The sequence below is a fragment of the Schistocerca gregaria genome, chromosome X (genome assembly GCF_023897955.1).
Source record: "Schistocerca gregaria isolate iqSchGreg1 chromosome X, iqSchGreg1.2, whole genome shotgun sequence".
In the NCBI taxonomy this organism is placed as follows: domain Eukaryota; kingdom Metazoa; phylum Arthropoda; class Insecta; order Orthoptera; family Acrididae; genus Schistocerca; species Schistocerca gregaria.
Window position 1 is genome coordinate 280,906,055 of NC_064931.1, and position 23,259 is coordinate 280,929,313.

Here is a 23,259-nt window from a genome sequence, read left to right on the forward strand (position 1 = left end):
AGTAAATAATGTATGTACCATCTCAGAAACACAAAGCATATCGACTTTTTAAGAGGAAAAATCTGTAGCAGCGTATATCTCCTTAGCCAGTTGGAAAAGATAGGTACTAGACGTCATTAAAAACACTGTACTTTCAAATTATTTACCCCTTTTGTAACAATGAAATTGAGTTATAGTAATGTATTGCTGATGTACACTTAACAATGTTTGTGTTGAATTTGAGAGCAATGAGACTTACACATATGGGACAAGCTGTAGTAGAGAAACATGTCATGAAGTGTCCCTGCAGCACAAGTACTTTATGTATTTGTACGCATATTAAAATTAGGCCTAGTTGCATTTTCATGTTTTTTTCCCAAATGAAGTTAAAAGGTACAATATAGTACATGATCACAACACCTGGACAAAATTTAACTACACTCCCAGAAAGGAAAAAAAAAAATTTAAATGAGACTGAAGCCTACACATCAATGGTTTGATATGGTTTAACAAACTACAAAGGTCTCTGAGAATATGTAAGGGGAATGACTAACACAAAACTGAAATCTTTCATCATAGAAAAATATTTATATTCAATGTATGAATTCAATTCTTGTGATATGAATTAGAACCATATCAGCTATAAAGTAATTAATGTTATAAAATATATATAATATGTAACAATTGGAATATGTAACATACTTTGTAAGTGCAATTTTCATATTATTTCTAACATTTACAAAAACAATCATTGTGATAGCCCCAAGTAAAGACAGTGTAAATAAATAAAAGTTCCTTAAATGAAAGTCATACTTTGAAATATGATTGCTTAGAACAAAACCAGAAAACTGTTTCAAAACCTATAAGCAACATTCCACAAGCTGACCAAGTCTTCAAATTTGTCATCACAGTCAACTGAGAATCAAATATATCGGACACAATACGCAGACACATTTAATTATTGGGAACACAAAGTTTGTTTACTTGAAACCAACAAAACTGGTAATAACAAATATAGCACTACTGTGAAAACTGACCACAAAGTAGACACACACATCAGAAAATCTGTATTAGAGGAACAAAAGGCTTTAAAATGTGGTGAAAGGATATCAAAAATTACTACTACAATTAGTCACAGTAACAGCAAAAATTGCTAAACAGTTTGCTTCGTAATGCACTTTTCTGATACCACAAAAGTAGTATTAGTACAAGTTCATATGACAATTAGCTATCAGACTTGATGTTGAAAGAATTTATGATGAAATAGAAAACATTATTCATATAGTTAAGGGAGAGGAAAATTTAACTGTGATGGGGGGGACCCAAATTCAGCAAGGGGTTAAAAAAAAATCACCATTAACCAGAGGGCAGGAATGAAAAAAAGGGAGCTGCCTGGTATAATTTTTAACAGAAAAATCTTGTAATCTTCACTAACACTTGGTTCAAGAATCATGAAAGAAAGCTGTGTATGTCGAAGGGACTTGGGGACACGAATATTTCAGACTGATTACATAATGATGAGACAGATTTTGAAACCAGATTTTAAAATATAAGATATTTCCACAGATGTGGACTCTTAAAACAATTAACAGATAGGAAATGAAGGAGACAGACCTGGATAAACTGAGTTTCGAAGTAGTATTGGAAATAGCATGACTTAGACAGTGGAAAGTAACAACAGAAAACAAATGGTAGCTTTGAGAGATGAAATACTAAGGGCAGCCGGGGATCCCGTACATAAAAACACAAGGCCTTGAAGAAATTCTTGCATTACAAAAGAGCAGCAAATGAAGCAGCTAAAAAGAATACCAACATCTAAAAACTGAGAATCATATAAATTGTAAAACAGCTATGCCGGCACTGCTGGAGAATAAGTGCAAGGTTGCAGAAGCATGAATGACTAGGAGAAAGACACACCACCTATTTCTAAAACTAAGAGATCTTTTGAGGAAAGAGAATTAGCTGTATGAATATCAAGAGCTCTGATGGAAAGCCAGTACTAAGAAACAGAGGTTAAACTGAAAGGTGGAAGGAATACAAAAATAGCCCATACAAAGTAAATGAACTTCAAAAATTGTCATGGAAAAGAAGAGAATTCCCCCAAAGTACTGAGATATTTGGAGGAGCCAGCAATATCAAAACTATTCACCAGGTGTGCAATGTATACAAGTGAAGCAAAATACCCTCAGACCTCAAGAAAAATGTAATAGTTCCAATTCCAAAGTAGGCAGGTGCTGATAGGTGTGAATATTACCAAACTGACACTTTAATAAGTCGTGGCTGCAGATCACCAACAGGAATTATTTACAAAAAGATTGGAAAGACAAAGCTGAACTCGGGGAAGATCAGTTTTGGTTCTGAGGAAATTTCTGAACGGATGTACCAACAGTGACCCTATGAGAAGCAAACCAACATTTACGGCATTTGTAGAGCTAGAGAGAGCTTTTGACAGAGTCGACAGAAACACACACTTCGGAATTCTGGAGGCAGCCGGCACAAAATACAGAGAACTACAATATGTTGTCCAAGCTCAATGACAAGAAGGTAGGCCAAGTTAAGAATGGAGTGAGACAGGGTTGTACCCTAGTCCTCACACAATTCAATTCGTGCAATGAGCATTCGATAAGGAAAGCCAAGGTGAAATTTGGGAAATAGATATAAGTTCGGGAAAAAGAAATAAAAACTTTATGAGGTTTGCCAGTGGCACAGTAGCTGAACAGAATGGACAGTGTCTTGAAAACAGGCTATAACATGAATAATAACAAAAATAGAACAAGGGTGTTGACATGTATTCTAGTTAACTCAGGCGATGCTAAGAAAATTCTATTAAGAAATGAGACACTGAAAAGTAGTCTATGGTTTTTGCTGTTTGGGCAGCAAAATACCAATGAAGGAGAAAGCAGGGAAGATAAAAAATGCAGATGCAATATCAAAAATGTGAGGGAGAGCTGGTACAGGATAATTTCATTTGTTTTTTATTGTAGTAAACATGAAGTCCACACATTAAAATTAGTCTAGTAACAATAATGAGATGAATCTTAACATAAGGTAACTAACATACAACTAAAGAGTCATACAGTACCCACAATTAAATTATGAAAGGTATCAAATGCAGACTAATAACAATACTTACAAATAGAAGTCATCAAGGCAATAGGTACATTTTAATATAACCCAGCTCTTGAGCTTGGCTTTAAATTTTTAACCAACATCTTTCAGGTTTTTTGGTGTTTATTATGAAAGAGTGCTCGTTTCACGTATGGACTGTTTACATTTCAGGTAAAATTACTTTGTATTCTAAAACAATCATTCTTATGCCAATTGTTTTATTAATGTACTTGATTAATGACAAGAAGGTATTTTTGGTTCTCTTATCAACATAAGGGTTTGATTAACATTGAGTGCATACAATGAGACCAATTTATGTTCAATGAGTAATTCTTTACATGACCTTTTTGTATCCACATTGGCAACCAGCCATATTGTTCTTTTCTGCATCAAGAAAAATAGTTGTGAGTCTGTGAAAAGTGGTTCCCCACAACACCCAAACCATCCATACTGTAGAGATAAATTACCCCAAAAATATATCACCCTTAAAGTATGTGTGTCCAAATAATGGTAAAATCTTAGCAGATACGTACCACTTAACATCCTTGAGCATACATGATCAATAAATTTGTTCCAAGTAAAATCTATATAAAAAAATTCTAAAAACTTACAAAAATTTTCGCTATCAAAACTTACACGATTATTTACATCTGACAAAGAACATTAATCAAGTTAAACACCTCAGTTTTGCTTATGTTAATTTTAAAATCTATTTCCGTGAAGAAATCACATGCCTTCCATAGGACCATGCACATACCCGCTACCTTACAACCGAAGCCACGTTTGCCAAGTGCTACATGCATAAACTCCACGGCTGCGGTTATTGTGTTTCGACCTACACGAAAGCCATGTTGGAAATCAGCCATTGAGTCCAATACATGTAAACTGATCATGTAATTTAAGAACAAATATTTTTTTTTATAACCACTGAACTCAATGTAAGCGATATTAGCCTATAGTTTGGAACGCCGGTTCTAGTTACCTATAGCATACAAATGAGTGGGGTACTGTGCTGAACCTGCCCATCAACAGCATCTCAATTATCACATCAAGAGATTTCAATAATCAGATGATGCTGGCCATAATCGGGACGTAAGCCAGTGAAAAAAGTGGTGAATCAAATCACCATGATATGACAATACTTCTTGCTAATATCTGTGATTCAGATGGTAAATATATATATATATATTAGCAACAGTGAAATGTAAAATGGTTAGAGAATTACCATGGCGATAACTTACCTGCGCACAACAATCCGGATTGTGGATTTGGCAGATCGAAGCTCCGGGTATCGGCGTTCTTCTGATAGCGTCAAGCTTTAAAATACATTATGCATAGCAGCTTAAATAGCTGAGCCTGCAGCTAAGCGTCGCACAGTTTCATTATAAACGTCTCTCCCCTAAAGAATTTCCCATGTAAACCCCAACTCACTAGCGAACGTAAACAAGCACCAAACCGCTTATAGCCCAGCCCCAGCTTCCAATGGCGCCGAACCAACTTTGTAACTGAAAACACACCCTCTGGTTTCAGGAAATTTCCGTTAGCAACATTGACTACCAATGTCTCTGGAGCGGGTAGATATTGATTTTGTGTTGTCAACATTCGATGCCAACGTGGTCACGTGATCCCGGGACGACGTAGATTTGTCCACAATGCGTCCTATAAATTTTGAATGTCATAATATCGATAGCACAGACAGATTCCCTTCATAGATGCTGTGGTTTTGCTATAGGCTCTTGTAGAAACGAAAACAATTTGCATTTGATACCTGGAAAAAACTAGGCTCTTAGGTTTAAAAAGCAAAATGAGCGGACATTTCAGTTTTATGGACGTATCACAACTCAGATGTCCCTAATTCCTTTCTTTTTTTTCTCGGGGTCAGCCACAGCTAGTTTTGGTCTGTTCGAATATATTTTTTGTGACACTGCATTTGAAACTGCCTCGAAAACACGAATTTGGCCACAATGCGTGGCGATGATACATCCTACTTCTTCATTACCTTTTCTCGATTTTTTGTGTATTTTTTCGTCGACTAAGTCATAATTTTGCCTATTGGTAGCACTCTGATGTATATATTTAGCGCACTCTGTCTACAGGGTCCGACTACTCGGTAGAATAAGTAACAAATGAAGAAAAATCAAGCAGCCACATCAGTATGCTACGAATATTAAAAATATGTATGACATGTTTGACTAGCCAGGACACACATACGCGGTTAGAGAGATAAAGAGAAAATATTTTACATGAATTTGCAATACAGTTGTCCCTTATAAAATTTATGTTGAGTGAGCAGTATGACATGATACATGAAGAAGTTAGCTGCCATCTATTGTATTCGTATTTTATGTTTGTTAATCAATAATGGTAGCCACAGTAAACAGAAGGCAAAACCCAACAAAGCAGCTAAATCAGCACTAAAAGGTGTGCACTATGTGTTTGTGTGTTGTTTGCTCCTTTCTGTTCCCCACTGTTATGAAACATATTTAATCTGTTGACTTCCTACTGACTTATCTGCAAAACAGAATATACAACCTAGGTCTGTGGCTGTTAGTGTTGTAACACAAATAAACAAATGCAGTAATCTGTACCATTATCGCACAGAAAATGTATTTAAGATACATGCTCTAATTTCACTCAACACTGCAGTTCATACACTCCTGGAAATTGAAATAAGAACACCGTGAATTCATTGTCCCAGGAAGGGGAAACTTTATTGACACATTCCTGGGGTCAGATACATCACATGATCACACTGACAGAACCACAGGCACATAGACACAGGCAACAGAGCATGCACAATGTCGGCACTAGTACAGTCTATATCCACCTTCCGCAGCAATGCAGGCTGCTATTCTCCCATGGAGACGATCGTAGAGATGCTGGATGTAGTCCTGTGGAACGGCTTGCCATGCCATTTCCACCTGGCGCCTCAGTTGGACGAGCGTTCGTGCTGGAAGTGCAGACCGCGTGAGACGACGCTTCATCCAGTCCCAAACATGCTCAATGGGGGACAGATCCGGAGATCTTGCTGGCCAGGGTAGTTGACTTACACCTTCTAGAGCACGTTGGGTGGCACGGGATACATGCGGACGTGCATTGTCCTGTTGGAACAGCAAGTTCCCTTGCCGGTCTAGGAATGGTAGAACGATGGGTTCGATGACGGTTTGGATGTACCGTGCACTATTCAGTGTCCCCTCGACGATCGCCAGAGGTGTACGGCCAGTGTAGGAGATCGCTCCCCACACCATGATGCCGGGTGTTGTCCCTGTGTGCCTCGGTCTTATGCAGTCCTGATTGTGGCGCTCACCTGCACGGCGCCAAACACGCATACGACCATCATTGGCACCAAGGCAAAAGCGACTCTCATCGCTGAAGACGACACGTCTCCATTCGTCCCTCCATTCATGCCTGTCGCGACACCACCGGAGGCGGGCTGCACGATGTTGGGGCGTGAGCGGAAGACGGCCTAACGGTGTGCGGGACCGTAGCCCAGCTTCATGGAGACGGTTGCGAATGGTCCTCGCCGATACCCCAGGAGCAACAGTGTCCCTAATTTGCTGGGAAGTGGCGGTGCGGTCCCCTACGGCACTGCGTAGGATCCTACGATCTTGGCGTGCATCCGTGCGTCGCCGCGGTCCGGTCCCAGGTCGACGGGCACGTGCACCTTCCGCCGACCACTGGCGACAACATCGATGTACTGTGGAGACCTCACGCCCCACGTGTTGAGCAATTCGGCGGTACGGCCACGCGGCCTCCCGAATGCCCACTATACGCCCTCGCTCAAAGTCCGTCAACTGCATATACGGTTCACGTCCACGCTGTCGCGGCATGCTACCAGTGTTAAAGAATGCGATGGAGCTCCGTATGCCACGGCAAATTGGCTTACACTGACGGCGGCGGTGCACAAATGCTGCGCAGCTAGCGCCATTCGACGGCCAACACCGCGGTTCCTGGTGTGTCCGCTGTGCCGTGCGTGTGATCATTGCTTGTACAGCCCTCTCGCAGTGTCCGGAGCAAGTATGGTGGGTCTGACACACCGGTGTCAATGTGTTCTTTTTTCCATTTCCAGGAGTGTATTTTGTATCTTTATACACTTCATTTCGCATAGCAATTAGCACATATTTCTGATTTACTTTCAGTTCTCTGTAGTGTAAAGGATATACACACAGAATTGTGCCATTTTTCTTTTTTATTGTGAAAAACATCCCTTCAGACAAGAGTGAAACATTTCTCTTTTGCATAAAATATAGAACAGATTCTACGTATTACACAGTACCATTGGTACGAGTATTTCAGTGTCAAACAAACTGGCCATACATCATGCAGATGTGAACTAAAACCTAAATATTTTTTGTCAGATATCTGACAATCGTATTACACAGTACCATTGGTACGAGTATTTCAGTGTCAAACAAACTGGCCATACATCATGCAGATGTGAACTAAAACCTAAATATTTTTTGTCAGATATCTGACCTCGTTTGTGCAAGAACAGTCAATGGAAGCAATATCCAAATCGTCATCGAAATTCTGCCACGAAAACAAAGTATAATAATAAAATAAAAATTAAGAATACAAAAAAGCATAAAATCCACAAGTATAACTGACGTGGACGCGGCGAAAATGGATTAACTTTGCAACCTTCTTCCCTAGAAATCTTGACGTGCCGTGACGTGACGGTAATTGACGGCTTCTGTAAATGCTACCATTTGAAATGCATTTTGGAATGCTTGGCGTGACGTGATTTGGCGTGTGATGACGTGACGTGACGCGACGACCAATGTGAATTGACCTTACGCAAACAGCTTCATCTTAGCGACAAAGATCCTCCAAAAACAACAGTTAGCGAAGAACAAGTTCTATGATTAGCTAAATTTATACTCCACTAAATATTTTTAATTCGTCACTATAAACATACCATGAGTGTCAAAGCTAAAACTTAGTTACGTTTCAGAATTATTCTAATTTTGACTATTTAACACGTCACAAATGTTTATGGGTAAAATTAGAAAATAATGAAAAAATGTTTGATCGTTAACCAAATGGTACAGGCCAGTGATAAAAGTATAAATAACATTAGGGAGAAGCAGGAGGTACTAAACTGGAATAATATAATATATACTTTCAGCAACGGTGAGGAAGCTTTTGGCAGCTTTATTACTCCTCTAACTGAGATACCTCCTGATAAATTGTTACCAAACGAAAAGAAACTAAGCAAGAAAACATGGCCAGACCATTCTACATAGGTGGTTCACACCACACTTACAGAAGCTAGGATTGATGGCTTTGATCAGCCATGATAAGCAAAAAGTGAAAGAGTTGATAAAACAGCATATACACAGAAGGAAAAAAATCCCAACATCTACATCTGAAAAACGATGTCTATTTAAACTTCGCAACACTCGCATAAGAGTGGCGCTAGTAGTGACACTATGAGGATACAAATCAGGTTTGGTTTAAATACACAGTCACATGAGCGTTAATTACCTTTTAGATTGATGTTGTTGAGTTAACGTTAGTGAAGAATCCCTTTAAGGCGACAAAGACGCCATTATCAATGCGTCACTGAGTTTGAACGAAGACTCTGTGAAGCAAGATGCTCCTTGTGCGAAGCTGCAGAAAGACTTAGCAGGAATGTAGCCACCTAACATGACTGCTGGTAGCAGTGATCACGAGAATGTACGATAGATAGAATGCAGGGCTCCAGACGGCACTACTGAGAAGGAAGACCATTGTGCTCGTTATGTAGCTCGAGAGCATCGTACTGCGCCTACAGCAGCAATTTGAGCAGCAGTTATCTCAAAAGTGACGCAACGAACTGTTACAAATCGGTTGCTTCAAGGACAGCTCCGAGATAGACAACCTGTAGCGTACATTCCACTGACCAGAAATCACCGCCATTTGCGACTTTACTGATGACAAGCGAGAGTTCATTGGAGGGCAGGGTGGAGGTCTGTTGTGTTTTCTGATGAAAACTAGTTCTGCCTCAGTGCCAGTGATGGCTATATGTTGGTCAGAAGGAGGCTAGTTGAAGGTCTGCAATCAACCTGTCTACGTGCTAGACACCCTGGACCTACACCTGGAGTTACATTCATTCTTCCTATCAATGTTTTGCACAATATTATTGGTGAAACTATGGTGATATAACATTAAGAACCTGGAACTCTTCCTCACTAAATCCTATCTCAATAGTAGGCAGCAAATCATAAGCTACAATGATCAAAAGCCACAGCTTCTGAATGTTCCCAAAGGGTCCGTTCTTGGACCATTACTGTTTATAATATTTATAAATAGCATGCTCAGCAACATGTCTTGCAAATCTGTGTTTATACAGATGATACAACTTTCATCAGTTGTGGAAAGAACACATGCAAACTGAAGGAGGAAAGTAAACTACTGTTTATAATATTTTTAAAGGACTTGCTCAGGAATATGTCTTGCAAATCTGTGCTTTATGTATATGATACAGCTTTCATCAATTTTGGAAAGGACACAAGCAAACAGGATGATCAATGTAAGTACTGCCTCAAATTACCCAGTATGTGATTTCAAAACAATGAGTTAGTTATTAATTACTGAGTAATTGTGAATATTCCTTTCAGATTGTCCAATGTTTATGTTAAGTCTAATTCCACCAACTGTAATTTCTTGTCTGCACGGCAGCATTGCCTTGCTCACACTGCTTTGTGTGCTTTGCTCCCATGCACGTAACACTGTTGCTAGAATTTCTCCTAATGGTAAATCTGCACACTGCTGGATTCCAGGTGTGGCTCGCTTTGTGCTGCCTGTACCTAGTTCTGCTGTACACACATTTTTGTAGCACAGGTGCCACACAGATCCTCTCTTGGGTAGCCGAGCTCGAAGCTGCAAGAAAGTTCAGGCATGTGGGCAAGCTTGGCAACATGGAGGGCGATTCCAGAGCTCAACAGGAAAGCAGGCATGAAAACTAGCACAAAAGTTAGTCCAGCGTCAACGTCCCACACAGACATGAATGTAAGTCCAGGAGCTGTGACAGACCAGTTACCGGTTAATGTGACGTGGTTGATGGTGTCCAGAGCTTGACTGGAAACGATTTCCCAATGACGCGTCTCACTGGAGACAGTGTCTCTACAGCAGGCAGTGGCTGGGGCACCTAATTCCTGTCCTTTGCTAGGGAGGGTCGCGAGTGGGCTGTGTCACATGACAGGACGATGTTATGATACAGCTCGAGCATTTGAGCATATGTAACAGCCAGGGCACATGACTAAACTGGTAGCTGTGGTGGGGGTGGCCTGGGCACCTGCTGTGCTGGCTGTCAGGGAGAGGCGGGGTGGGGCTGATGTGTATATGGCAGTGAGATGGTAGCTGATGATGCTTGTATGTCATCGGCAGCTACGGGTGTGGGCTCTGCCTGACCAGCTCGACATGTCGAACTAATGAATGGTTGCTGAGCAGTCAGGACATTCGACGCCTTGACTTGGTTGATTGAGACATAGACTGGCATGATGTTGCACTCAATGCCGAGCATTATCTCATCATGGGTGATAACATTGTGTGGCACTAAGTAGAGCAGCTAAAGTGGTGGCTGTACTACTTGTGTGTGACATGACGTGTACATTGCTGTAGACTGGCATACGCAATCACTTTGTCAGTGTCATGCCATGTCGTCATGTGCAGTCAGAAGCCAGATGTTCTGCCAGTAGTGGGGCTGAGGCATCAGGAGGCAGTGGCACTTCCTCCACAAAATCGCCAGAGATGATGAGAGATTGGTAGGTGTGCTGATCTCTTTTGTTTGTGTTAGTTGTTGGGCAAGGAGTACCACCAGGAGTGCTTTCACCCAGGTGGTTTCATGGCAAGTTAGGGAGACATTCACTGTCTGACTGAGCTGCTCAACCATGCCATTAGATGCCAGGTGGTAGTTGGCAATCCTGTGCAACTGCATACTACAAAGTTGGGCAATATCTGCAAAGAGCACGCAATATAAATGGCAGCTAAAGAGTGTTTTTACATGACTGGGGCAGCCAATGCGCGCCACTCGGATGTCAACGAAGGTGGTAGCGACAGTCAAAGCTATAATTTCCACTATAGGAATCACCTCCACCCAGTGAGTGAAGTAGTTCACAATCGTGAGCATGTAACCCTTGCCATGGGAAAGGGGGAGTGGGTCCACAATGTTCAACACAGACATGTGCAAAGTGGTGCGTCACATCTGAAAAGGAGCTGATGGGTGTATGAGTGTATCTTCCAACTTTGACTTGCTGACAGGGAGTGCAACTACATGCTCACTGATGGCAGCCCTTTTGTAGCCCTGCCCAGAGAAAAGCGTGGCCATGAGCGACACAGTGTTGTTGACCCCAGAATATGTCAGTCAATGGATGAGGTTGGAAACAGTGGACCAGAAATTCTTTAGAAGGAATGGACAGTGTGTACCCATTGAACTGTCTTACCAGATCTTATGGGCAGGGCTGGGAATTGGCCGTAGCTCGAGTTGTAGACTGCTGGAGATGTTGTGGTGGAGTGTTTCCAGTTATTGATCACACCCTTGGCCTTGGTCGATGTCCTGAAAGTTCACGGAAGAAGAGATAATGGCACAAGCATGGGGTAAGCAGTTAATGACGATGTTGTCTTTTCCCGAAATTTGGTGGATGCCCATGGAAAACTGTGACACATACTCGACTTGCCAGAATTGGAGTAGTGAAAATTTTGTGTGGTTGTTCCAAAACGTATAGGTGATAGGCTTGTGATCAGTGAATATAATGAAGAGACAGGCTTCCACAGATGGGCGGAAGTATTTCACCTATTGAAATACCACAAGACACAACCATAAATACTTCAAGCACGTTGCAACTCTGACAGCTCCTGCAGGAAGAAACAAAATGCCAGCCAGCTACTGCTTATGCATTGTTAAAGCACTGCACCTATGACGGTCTGGCTGACATCCACAATCCTGACTAATTTGGTGTCATGCACCAGGTAAGTGGGCAGTGTTGCTTCTGCAAGTCTCTGTCTTTTCTCCGGTGCATCTGTTCAGATCACTGGATTCCTTCCATTGGAGGTGGAGCTGTGTAGAGTTGCGATCAAAGATGCTAGTATAGCAGTGGCATTAGGCAGATGGCGCTGATAAAAGTTTATCATGCTGAGGTATAATTTTTTGTGTGTCTGTGGACACTGTAAGCCTGTACCTTGTCCAGTAGTGGCTCAGATCCGGTTTGGGCGATTAAATGCCCAAGAAATTCAATTTCAGTCACCTAAAACATGCTCTTCAAGGGGATTAATGATGATACCTGCTCTTTTCAGGTAGTGGAAGATGGTTGTTAGGTTGTGGTGATGGAGCTTGGATGACTTTGAACACACCAGGATGTACATGAAAAGTTTTATGATTTGCGAATGTCGACAACCATCAGCTGTGTAATGGAAAGATGGCAATGAAAATTTGTGCTGGAACAGGAGTTGAACCCGGATTTCCTACTTATTGCAAACGATCACCTTACCACTAGGCTATCTGAGCACAACTCACAGCGAGACCCAACCTTCCATATTTTGTCAACCATGTGTCTTCATTCTGCACTTGTACAGTCATTACATATATTCTTGTACAGGGGAGATGTAATCCAAAGTCACTTGCCTGGTGTTGACAGATAAATATGATATTACAGAGCCAGTGTTGTTCAGAAGTACAATGCAAAGTTGTTTCGGACATACATGAAAGCACACATGATTGCACGAGTGAAAGTTGTAAACACATGGTTGACAACATACGAAAGTTTGGATCTGGCCATGATGCATGCTCAGATAGTCTAGTGGTAAGATGACTGCTCACAATAAGCAGGAAATCTGGGTTCGAGTATCAGTCCAGTACACGTTTTCACTGTCGTCATTCGATTTCACAGCTGATGCTTGTCCATATTCACAAATGCAAATACATTTCATTTATTTCACAATGGATGTCGTCGCCACAGTGTCTATGCCTTCAGACGTGCGTGCATGTCCATGGAAACTTTGTATCGTATTTCTGAGCAACACAGGCGTTGAAATATCGTAATATTGTACCAGGATGTGGTTGAGGTATGCAGAACACCAAGGTAGGCTACACATGATGCCATACAGGAAATGCTGCCAGGTCTGGGCAGCATTCCAAATGCCGAACGTCACGTACATGCTCCCAAAAAGCCCAAAAGGGTATGATGATGGCCATTTTATGTATGTCATCAAACGCCACATGAATCTTAGTGAACACCCTTGTGCAATGTATTTTGTTAAATATGACTGAGTCTGCCAAAGTGTGGCTGCAGGTGCAGTATCAGCAACTCATATTGGTCCAGTACTGTTTGTGCATTTAAGGTACAATAGATCCCATGTGTGTGGCACAAACTGTCTTTCTTGGGGAATAAGTGCAAGACAGAGGAACATGGGCTGCTTGATAATTGAATAATGGCATGTCACAGCATGGCCTCAAACTCAGTCTTTGCTACTGAGAATCACTCAGGTGCAAGTAGACGAGGAGCGCATCAGATGGGTGGGCCAGTTGTAGTCATGATGTGGTGGACCTTGATGCACCAGGTTGGCAAGTGAGTTCTAGAAGTTTGCCCACAACAGTGCAGGGCACTCTAGGAGTTATACTGTAGAAAGTGGCTTGCCATTGATGTCTCCCTATTTTCTAAGTTGTTACTGAATTGATCAGCTGAATGTTTGTGATATCGGCTAGCAGCTTGTAGTAGCTGAGAAAATCCACACCCAGGATTGGTTCATTGATGTCAGCGACCGTGAATGTCTACAAGTATGTGCAGTGTAGTCCGAGGTCCAGATTTCAGTGATGTGTGCCATAGGTTATTATGGTGGGGTTGTTTGCAGCTGAAAGAGACAGTGCCTCAGTGGTCCTGTGGTCCCTCAGTGTGGTGTACGGCAATACTGAGAGGTCAGAAAGTGTATCAACAAGTTAACTGGCTCTGCCAGCCTGTTCTGCCATGAAGAGACACTATGGTACAGCACTGCAGCTGGGTGCATCTAGATGCAGTCGCAGATGGCATTTGAGTGTGCACAGTGTAGCCGGCAATTAGCCATATCATTGCTAAAGCGGGCATGGTACCAGCAGAATTGATGGCTGCTCTGACATTGATGGAATATGAGAATGGCTGATGATGCATTGCAAGTTGTGCACACTTGGCTGCCTGTAGCTGGATAATATGGTGCTATGGTGCCTCCTGTTCTCTGTCCATGAGTGCATCAGCTGGTTGGCCCTGTGTGCTATAACCTAGGTAGCCTTGCAGTAATACATATATAGTCTAAAGATGTATTGAATAGTAAGCCACATGCTACCACACTTTTCAATACAAGATCTGTAAATTAATTGCAAATGCTTGAGAAGCACATCATTTCACAATGTCTACAATATTATGAACTATGAAAAGGTACATGGTTTATTAAGAAGTTAAGATGTTACAGTACCATGTGTACAAAATCAGAGTTTTTAAAGACATACTTTCTTCAAAATCGAGTGAGAAACTTAATGGAACCAAAAACTCATGACAACTGGTAAGTAGGTGCTTCGTTTTTTCACAAGGAAGGTATGGATTTTAAGGAAAATGTAAGTTCATAAAAATGATATGCGTAACCTAATATGTCCTCAAGTGATTTTACAGTGTGAAAATTAGAGAAATGGATGTTTCCACTCTACCCCATCCTGAACTACAGTATCAACAACCTGGACAGCAACTTCAGCTGGCTACACATGCACCAGTTCAGTACGCCCCATGGTGGTGTGCAATGTGAATGCAGCTTAAGGGTACAGTTATGCTGCAGCCACGCTACTGCCACATCGCTGCTCATACGTATCTACATCTGCATATACAAGGATACTCTGAAAATCACACCTAAGTATCTGGAGAGGGTTCATTGAACCACCATCACAATAATTCGCTATTATTCCACTTTCGAACAACGCACAGGAAAAACGAACAACTGTACCATTCTACGCAGGATCTGGTTTCCATTAATTTATTATGATGACTGTTTCTCTCTATGTAGGTCATAATCAACAAAGTATTTTCGCATTTGGAAGAGAAAGCTGGTGATTGAAATGTCATAAGAAGATTCCATCGCAACGAGAAACACCTTCATTTTAATGATGTCTAACCCAAATCCTGAACCTTGTCCGTTACACTCACCCCCCTATTTCTTGACAATACAGAATATGCAGCGCTTCGTTGAACTTTTTCTATGTACTCCGTTAACTTTATCTGGTAAGAATCCCACACTGTTCAGCGGAACTCCAAAAGAGGAGAGACAGGGGCAGTGTAAGAAGTCTCTTTAGTACATCTGTTGCATCTTCTCAGTGTCCTGACAATGAAATACAGACTTTGGTTCATCTTCCCCATAACATTTCCTGTGTGTTCTTTCCAGTTCAAGTTGTGAGCCTTTTTACATATATGCAGCAGCCTCACCGCTGGCCAGGAGTAATTACTCTGCAGCATAGCCAGTGGGATGTTAGCAGAGTCAACATGGCACGGCTGGACTGACCTTGAAGCAGCCAATTATGACTGAAGTTTCAGGATGTGTGGTGATGGTTGTGGCATGAAACAAGAATTAGCTTGATATCAGCACCTAGTGAGAATCACAATTGGCAGTGGGGCAAGCAGTGATTGCGCAGATTAAACCAGCCTGTAATACTTAGTGTGCTTCTTTTATCATCTGCAGGCAATGCCAGTGAGCAGCGAGGTTGCAGCTCATAACAAAGAAAGCGGTATTCCCACACATATATTCGATCTGGTGGAGACACTCAACAAAACCACTTTGCCCAACATAACTGCACTTCACAGTAATCTTACAGGCAATGTCGTAATGGAGGCGGAATATGGGCATGTGGTGAATGTTTGGCAGAAGCTTAACAGCTCTGATTTTACGGGGCTATGCAAGAACTGTTATGAAAATGGCTGCATGCTTACTTGGGACATTTTGGAGAATTTCCGGAATGTACGCATGAAAACATATACGGTGAATCCTGTGCTCTACTACACCATACCAGGGCTTTCGTGGGACACAATCTTGAAGAGCACAGGTGCCAAACTGAACTTTTAACAGACATCGATATGCTGCTGATTTTTGAGTACAGGAACTTTGGCAATGTTTCAGTAGGTACGCTAAGAAAAATAAACAAACAGTTCAGTGCATCCAGCAATTTGAGTTACATACTATTTTTGGATGCACACAATTTTAGTGGCATGTCATACAAAAATCCTACCAATTGGAGGATTCCAGTGACTTTCCAACAAGGAAATCGTCAGGTTAAGTGTTTTCAGTGATGTGGCAGTGGATTCTGATGTAGGATATGTAATGGAGGCGGACATGCATATCCTAATAGTCTGCATGCACACAGCTGATGAGGACACTGGGAGATAAAAAGGATAGATACTGCTTTATAAAAACCTCCAGCAATGTTGCAGTTTGGGAACAAAACAGATTAGAGACATCCATACAATTAAATTCGATCAGTCAGTATGGTTGAGGAAATATATGAAGTTCATTGAGAAGGCTTCCATGACATGTGATTTTGAGAAAGATTTTTACAAACTTATGAATAATGCAGTTTTCGGGACAGCAATGGAGAATGTTAGAAACCACTGTGAAATTCACTTAACTGGGTGGGTTGCATGGCAAATTTTAAATAGCTCGCAGTCTTCACCAAAGAATTCCTCGCTCAGGAGATAGCCAAGTTTCTAGTAGAGATCACAAAATCAGTTTATGTCAATATGTATATATTTGACCTGTCCAAGCTCCACATGTACCAGTTTCGTTATGAGTTTGCAAAATTATATTTTGCAGGCCAAAAATTACTTTAGATGGATACCAACAGCTTCATCTACTGTGTGAAAGTTTGGAATTCATAAAAAATAATAAGGCGCCATTCCAATACATTTGTTATGTCTGGATATATAGTTGATGATCCTTATGACATATTTCCAGCAAACAACAGTGTTATTGGTGTAATGAAAAGTGAATGGATTGCAGATTGAGGTAGGCCTTAGATCGAAAATGTATGCACACCATACAGTGAGAGGTGCCACCCAAAGGTGGGTGACAGGTGTGTGGCATGTGGGCTCAATTGCTCTCACCATTAACAGTTACTTGAGCAGTGGTGTTGGCAGTGCTCCAACTCCTCTTTCACACATGGTTCACTAAGTTGAATATTCTACATGTACATAATTACTCTGCAATTCACACTTAAGTGCCTGGCAGAGGGTTCATTGAACCATTTTCATACTACTTCATTACCATTCCACTCTCGAATGGCATGTGGGAAAAAGGAACATCTAAATCTTTCAGTTCAAGTTCCGATTTATTTTATTATGATGATCCTTTCTCCCTACGTAGGTGGGTGTCAACAAAATATTTTCGCATTTGGAAGAGGAAGTTGGTGATTGAAATTTCGTAAATAAAAATTGTTCAAATGGCTCTGAGCACTATGGGACTTAACATCTATGGTCATCAGTCCCCTAGAACTTAGAACTACTTAAACCTAACTAACCTAAGGACAACACACAACACCCAGTCATCACGAGGCAGAGAAAATCCCTGACCCCGCCGGGAATCGAACCCGGGAACCCGGGCGCGGGAAGCGAGAACGCTACCGCACGACCACGAGATGCGGGCAATTTCGTAAATAGATCTTGCTACAAAGAAAACCACCTTTGTTTCAGTGACTGCCTCCCCAACTCACGTATATCATATCAATGACACTCTCAACCCTATTGCGCGATAACATGAAACGAGCTGGCCTTCTTTGCACTTTTTCGATGTCCTCTGTCAATCCTACCTTGTAAGGATCCCACACCACGCATCAATATTCCAGCAGAGGATGGACTAATGTAATGTAAGCTGTCTCTTTAGTGGGTTTGTCGCATCTTCTAAGAGTTCTGCCAACAAAGTGCAGTCTTTGTTTCGCCTTCCCCACAATATTATCTATGTGGTATGTCCAATTTTAGTTGCTCGTATTTGTAATTCCTAGATATTTAGTCGAATTGACAGACCTTAGATTTCTGCGATTTATAGTACATCCAAAATTTATCTGATTTCTTGCAGTACCCATGTGGATGACTTCGCACTTATCCTTGTTTAGTGCCAGTTGCCAGTTTTCGCACCATACAGAAATTCTCTCTAGATCACTTTGTAATTGGAATTGATGGTCTGATGATTTTACTAGACAGTAAATTACAGCGTCATCTGAAAACAATCTAAGGGGGCTGCTCCGATTATCACCTAGATCATTTATATAAATCAGGAACAGCAGAAGGCCTATGCCTCTACCTTGAGGAACGCCAGATATCACTTCTGTTCTACTTGATGATTTACCGTCTATCTCTACGAACTGTGACCTCTGTGAAAGGAAATCACGAATCCAGTCATACTACTGAGACGATACTCGATATGCACGCAGTTTGATTAATACTCGCTTGTGAGGAATTGTATCAAAAGCCTTCTGGAAATCTAGGAATATGGAATCGATGTGAAATCCCTTGTCGACATCATTCATTACTTCATGGGAATAAAGAGCTATCTGCGTTCCACAAGAACAATATTTTTTGAATCCGTATAGGTTACGTATCAATAAGTCAGTTTCTTCAAGGTGATTCATAATGTTCGAGTACAGTATATGCTCCAAAATCCTGCTGAAAATTGAGGTCAGTGACATTGGTTTGTAATTCAATGGGTTACTCCTATTTCCTTTCTTGAATATTGGTGTGATCTGTGCTACTTTCCAGTCTTTAAGAACAGACCTTTCGTCAAGTGAGCGGTTTATATGATTGCTAAGAAAGACACTATTGTGTCTGCATACTCTGAAAGGAACCTGAATGGTATACCATCTGGACCGGAAGACTTGTCTTTCTTAAGTGATATGAGTTGTTTTGTAACACCTAACATATCTTCCTTTATGTCACTCATGCTAACCGCTGTTCTGGTTTCGAATTCTGGAATATTTACTTCGTCTTCCTTCGTGAAGAAATTACAGAAAGCTGTATTTAGTAACTCCGCTTTAGTGGCACCATCATCGGAAACATTTCCATCGCTATCGCTCAGTGACAGTATTGACTGTTTTTTGCCACTGGTGTACTTTACATACGACCGGAATATCTTTGGGTTTTCTATCATATGTTGAGACAATCTCATGAGATGCATACTCTGTCTGAAAACTGCCTGTCATCTCATGTCGATAAGTGGGTCATTTGTGAGGATAGTGTAGTTGGTTGGGGATGCCATGACTCCTACTAGTTGGTGGGTTGTGTTGATTCGTTGGGAGAGAGAAGAGACATTGTGGGAAGCTGCAGTGAATATAAACAGTCTTTTATTAATCAGCTCAACGCTAACAGTCATTAGAGTATTCCATCATATCTGATGTTGTTTCACATTGAAGTGAATGAGACAGGCAGCCAGTGGTCCTTTGCAAGCAGCTGAGAGACAATCTGGTTCCATGGGAAGGGAATGTGCTGACTCAATAGTGGCACCTGGCAACAGGGTGTGACTTTCGTGAGGACATGAGGTGACAGTGACATCATCTAATGTTGTGGCATGGAGGTGAAAGCCCGTCATTTCGTGCATCAGACCAAGGAGTGGCGGCAGATATATCGCTGAACAGTCTTGTGGAGATAGCAGTATAGTGTTGGCTGTCACAGGCCTGGGCAGTTGGGCAGTGGCCGTTGGGTGAAACTAGGGTTTGGTGATGATGGCTGCCTCGTAGTTATCCAAGGCAGCAACCGACGCCGGGTGGGTGCAACAGAATTGCCCAGACAGTCAAGCAACAGACCTGACAGATAGCTTTATACACACTTTAGCATACCTCGTTGCAGTGATTATGTATGTGGCCTGCCAAGTCCCATCACAATGTCGTAAAATACCAGTATGGCCTCAGCAATGGACGGAGCTGCAGACATGGTGTAAGTGCGAAGCTTGCAGTGTCAGCAAGAGTTCAGATTTCGCCACTGGGACAAGCTTGTGGCCCTGCTACTACATTCCTCCCCTCCAAGGGTATTTTTGGCCCACTGAATTCTTGAATTGCTAAAATTTGGCTGCAACAAAGGAGCTGCTCCTACAGTTCATATTTTAATACACTATAGTTTGGAGTACAAGTTCTGTCAGCTTCCTGTATGCATTTTTTCTTTGTTTGCCTACTTACATTTATACTGTTTGCACGGTTCCAACTTCTTGGGCTGAAATACAGTTATTAATGGTAACAAGTCTCTCTATATTTCGTGTCAATGGCTGCTTCTGTAAACTATAGACAAATGTCTGAGGCTATGACACTGCTATATCTGTCATGTGTTACTACACTTGACTTTACTTGTTCCTCTTGTCCACACCATTCATGCTGCAGTTCCCTTTTCAGAGGCCACTGACTAGTTACTGCAAACTTTTCTATGGTGTACCACTGAGTCTTTACATGAAGCTAGTTCATAAAACACGGATGACCCATGACATTCACTTGTCAATTCTACAGCAGTCTTAAACTATCTCATACAGATAAGAGTATTGGGATGTGGGAGACATCATAATGCTTTAAGGAACTATGTACCCACTCTTCTTCATGTGCTGTCCTCTTTGGCTTTTATACTTAACCTTAAAAATTTACCACTTATCCTGATCTACCAACACCACTCCTAACATGATCAATATGTTACAATACACAACATCAATGCTTCCCTATCAAACTAAATTGAACATGCTAAAACACACACACATACACGCACACTCGCGCGCGCGCGCGCGCGCGTGTGCGCGCACACAAACACAGAATTATATGTTCAAAAGAAGAGGTGAACCCAGACTATTCACAAGAAGTAAGTAATTCATGCTAGAGTCACTACTACTGCATTATAATGTTTATTGGAACTGGAAAACTATCACTTAAACCTTAAATTGTATCTCTCATCCTGGGATACCCGTCCAGTGTATCATGTCCAATGAGCCTTGCGATCTCTGTGACACATTTCACTACAGGCACTTTCCAAGCTATAACCTGTGTCCCTTAATACTACTCAACAATACTCGATAATCCTTCTTCGTCATAACTCCCAAAGAATCACCTTCACTGTCAGTCCTGAATACTTCACAATAAACCTCAATGTCTCAACTCACATTTATGTGAGAGACTAGTCCAGCATATTGTGATGCATGAGCTCCTCTTAATACACCCACGATAGTCCAGAAACTTCTTAGTAGTTAATACAATCTCTCTCACTCTAATTCTAACAGCTATCCTACGCGGATTTTCTGCTATCGCATGCACAGTTTCTTGCCAAACATAGAGTGGTTTTATTTATGAACTAAGAGCCATTGTCTTGTCTCGCGTTCATGTGTTACCTTCTGTATATTGCTGCTTTGAGTCAGTGCCACATAATGCAAAGACAAAAAACCCAAAACATAAGATATTGTTGTGAACTGATCTATGTTTCAGCTTGTCGGTGCTGTTGTATAGTTTTCAACTATCTAACTAGAAAATGAAATAATCAATATGAGTGTGGCACGGGAAGAAAAAGGAAAATGAATTCTGCAAGTGACTCAGGCACTCTGTCGATGTGAACCACATATCTACTGGTGTAGACCACTGGACAAACCTTTACCGTGTAACCTACAAGGACATGCTGAAAAGTAATGCCTCCAAATTTCTTATGTGAAAATTCTTAAAGCTTTTCAAATAGAACAAATGTTATTAACATTATGCATCTTTATTCTTCATCTCAACAAATTTATTTCTCAATATAGTCACCCTGGCGACCAACACATTTCTCCCAATGAGAGTCCAGTTTGTTGATACTGTCATTGTAGAGTATTTTACTGTTGACAAAGCCACGATGACACCTCTGCTTGCACTGCTTTGTCATTATCAAAGTAATGTCCTACTAGGTGTTCATTAAGTTTTGGGAACAGATGAAAATCGGATGGAGCCAAGTTGGGACTGTATGTAGGATGATCAATTACAGTGAACCCAATCTGTCAGATTGTTGCAGGTGTTGCAGCGCTTGTGTGTGCTTTGGAAATGTCATGCTGAAAATGAGGGTGTTCCATGTACAGATGAACTCTTCGAGTTCGAAACTCCGTTACAGCACGCTGTTTCTCATGCACTGAAATAGTTACGTTACACACCGCCATGTTACACAGTACAATTTGGAGCCTTCTAGCAGTAGAGGTCTGCAAATATGTAGACGTAAATAATAAAGACATAGGATGTTAATAACATTTGTTTTATTTAAGAAGCTTTTAAAAGTCTTCACATAAGAAATTTAGAGGCATTACTTTTCATGACGCCCTGATACAGGACAACAATAAATAACATCTCCGTTCGCCAACTATTTACATGGTACTCTCCTACTTACACTTACTTACTTACTTACTTACACTTACTTACACTTCATCAACATTCCCTTACCTTAATTCACAACATATTATACACAGAAAGGAACAAAAAGGAATGGATACAAAACTAAAAAAATGGAAACAAGAACCTCATGAGTGATTACAATAAACACATGCTTCTACTTAGTTGTGGTTCCAATGATCATAGCACTTTTTCCTGGCCAACTGCTGTCACCAAATGTAGTAGTGCAGCAATATGGATAGTTGTGTGTGCGTGTATGCCCCATATTGTGTGCCAAAATGTAGCAGGTCGTGTTTGCAATTATCACTTCTGGTTGGTGAGTTCTCTTGATAGCTTGGGAGGCAGGAGTGACATTGTGGAAACTGCAGGCAAACAATCAGTGAACAAAAACAGTTTGTTATTAATGCATTAAGCCCAAAAATCATTTAGGTGTGTCCTCATCTCCTGCACAGTTTGTCACTGCCTCATAACATCTCCACTCAGTGTGGATAATGAGGCAGGTGGCCAGTAGCACTTTGAACACAATATGGAGGTGAGCTGTTTAAACAGGAATGTGCTGATTGATCGGCAGTGACGTTTGAGCATTGGACGTGACTTTACTACAGACACAACATGACCAGTGGACTCTTCTGATGCTGTGGTAGGCCACATCACAGAGTTGAATACCAATCTGTTCATGTCTCAGACCAGGAGATACTGGTAGATACATCAGCGGGCTGTCCCATGCATACAATGGTATAGTGCTGGCTACCGTGGGCCACACAGTCAGGTTATGGTTGTTGGCTCGGAGCAGTGTGTGTGTGTGTGTGTGTGTGTGTGTGTGTGTGTGT

General features: G+C 41.4%; 1 protein-coding gene across 1 annotated transcript in view; it reads right to left on the reverse strand.

Moving 5' to 3' along the window:
• Nucleotides 1-4,633, reverse strand: part of LOC126297975 (uncharacterized) — a 63,002-nt gene extending 58,369 nt beyond the window's left edge. The window contains exon 1 of the mRNA XM_049989288.1: nt 4,329-4,633. The gene's annotated coding sequence lies outside the window, so the exon portion shown is untranslated. The remainder of the gene's footprint in view (nt 1-4,328) is intronic.
• Nucleotides 4,634-23,259: the final 18,626 nt, after the last annotated feature.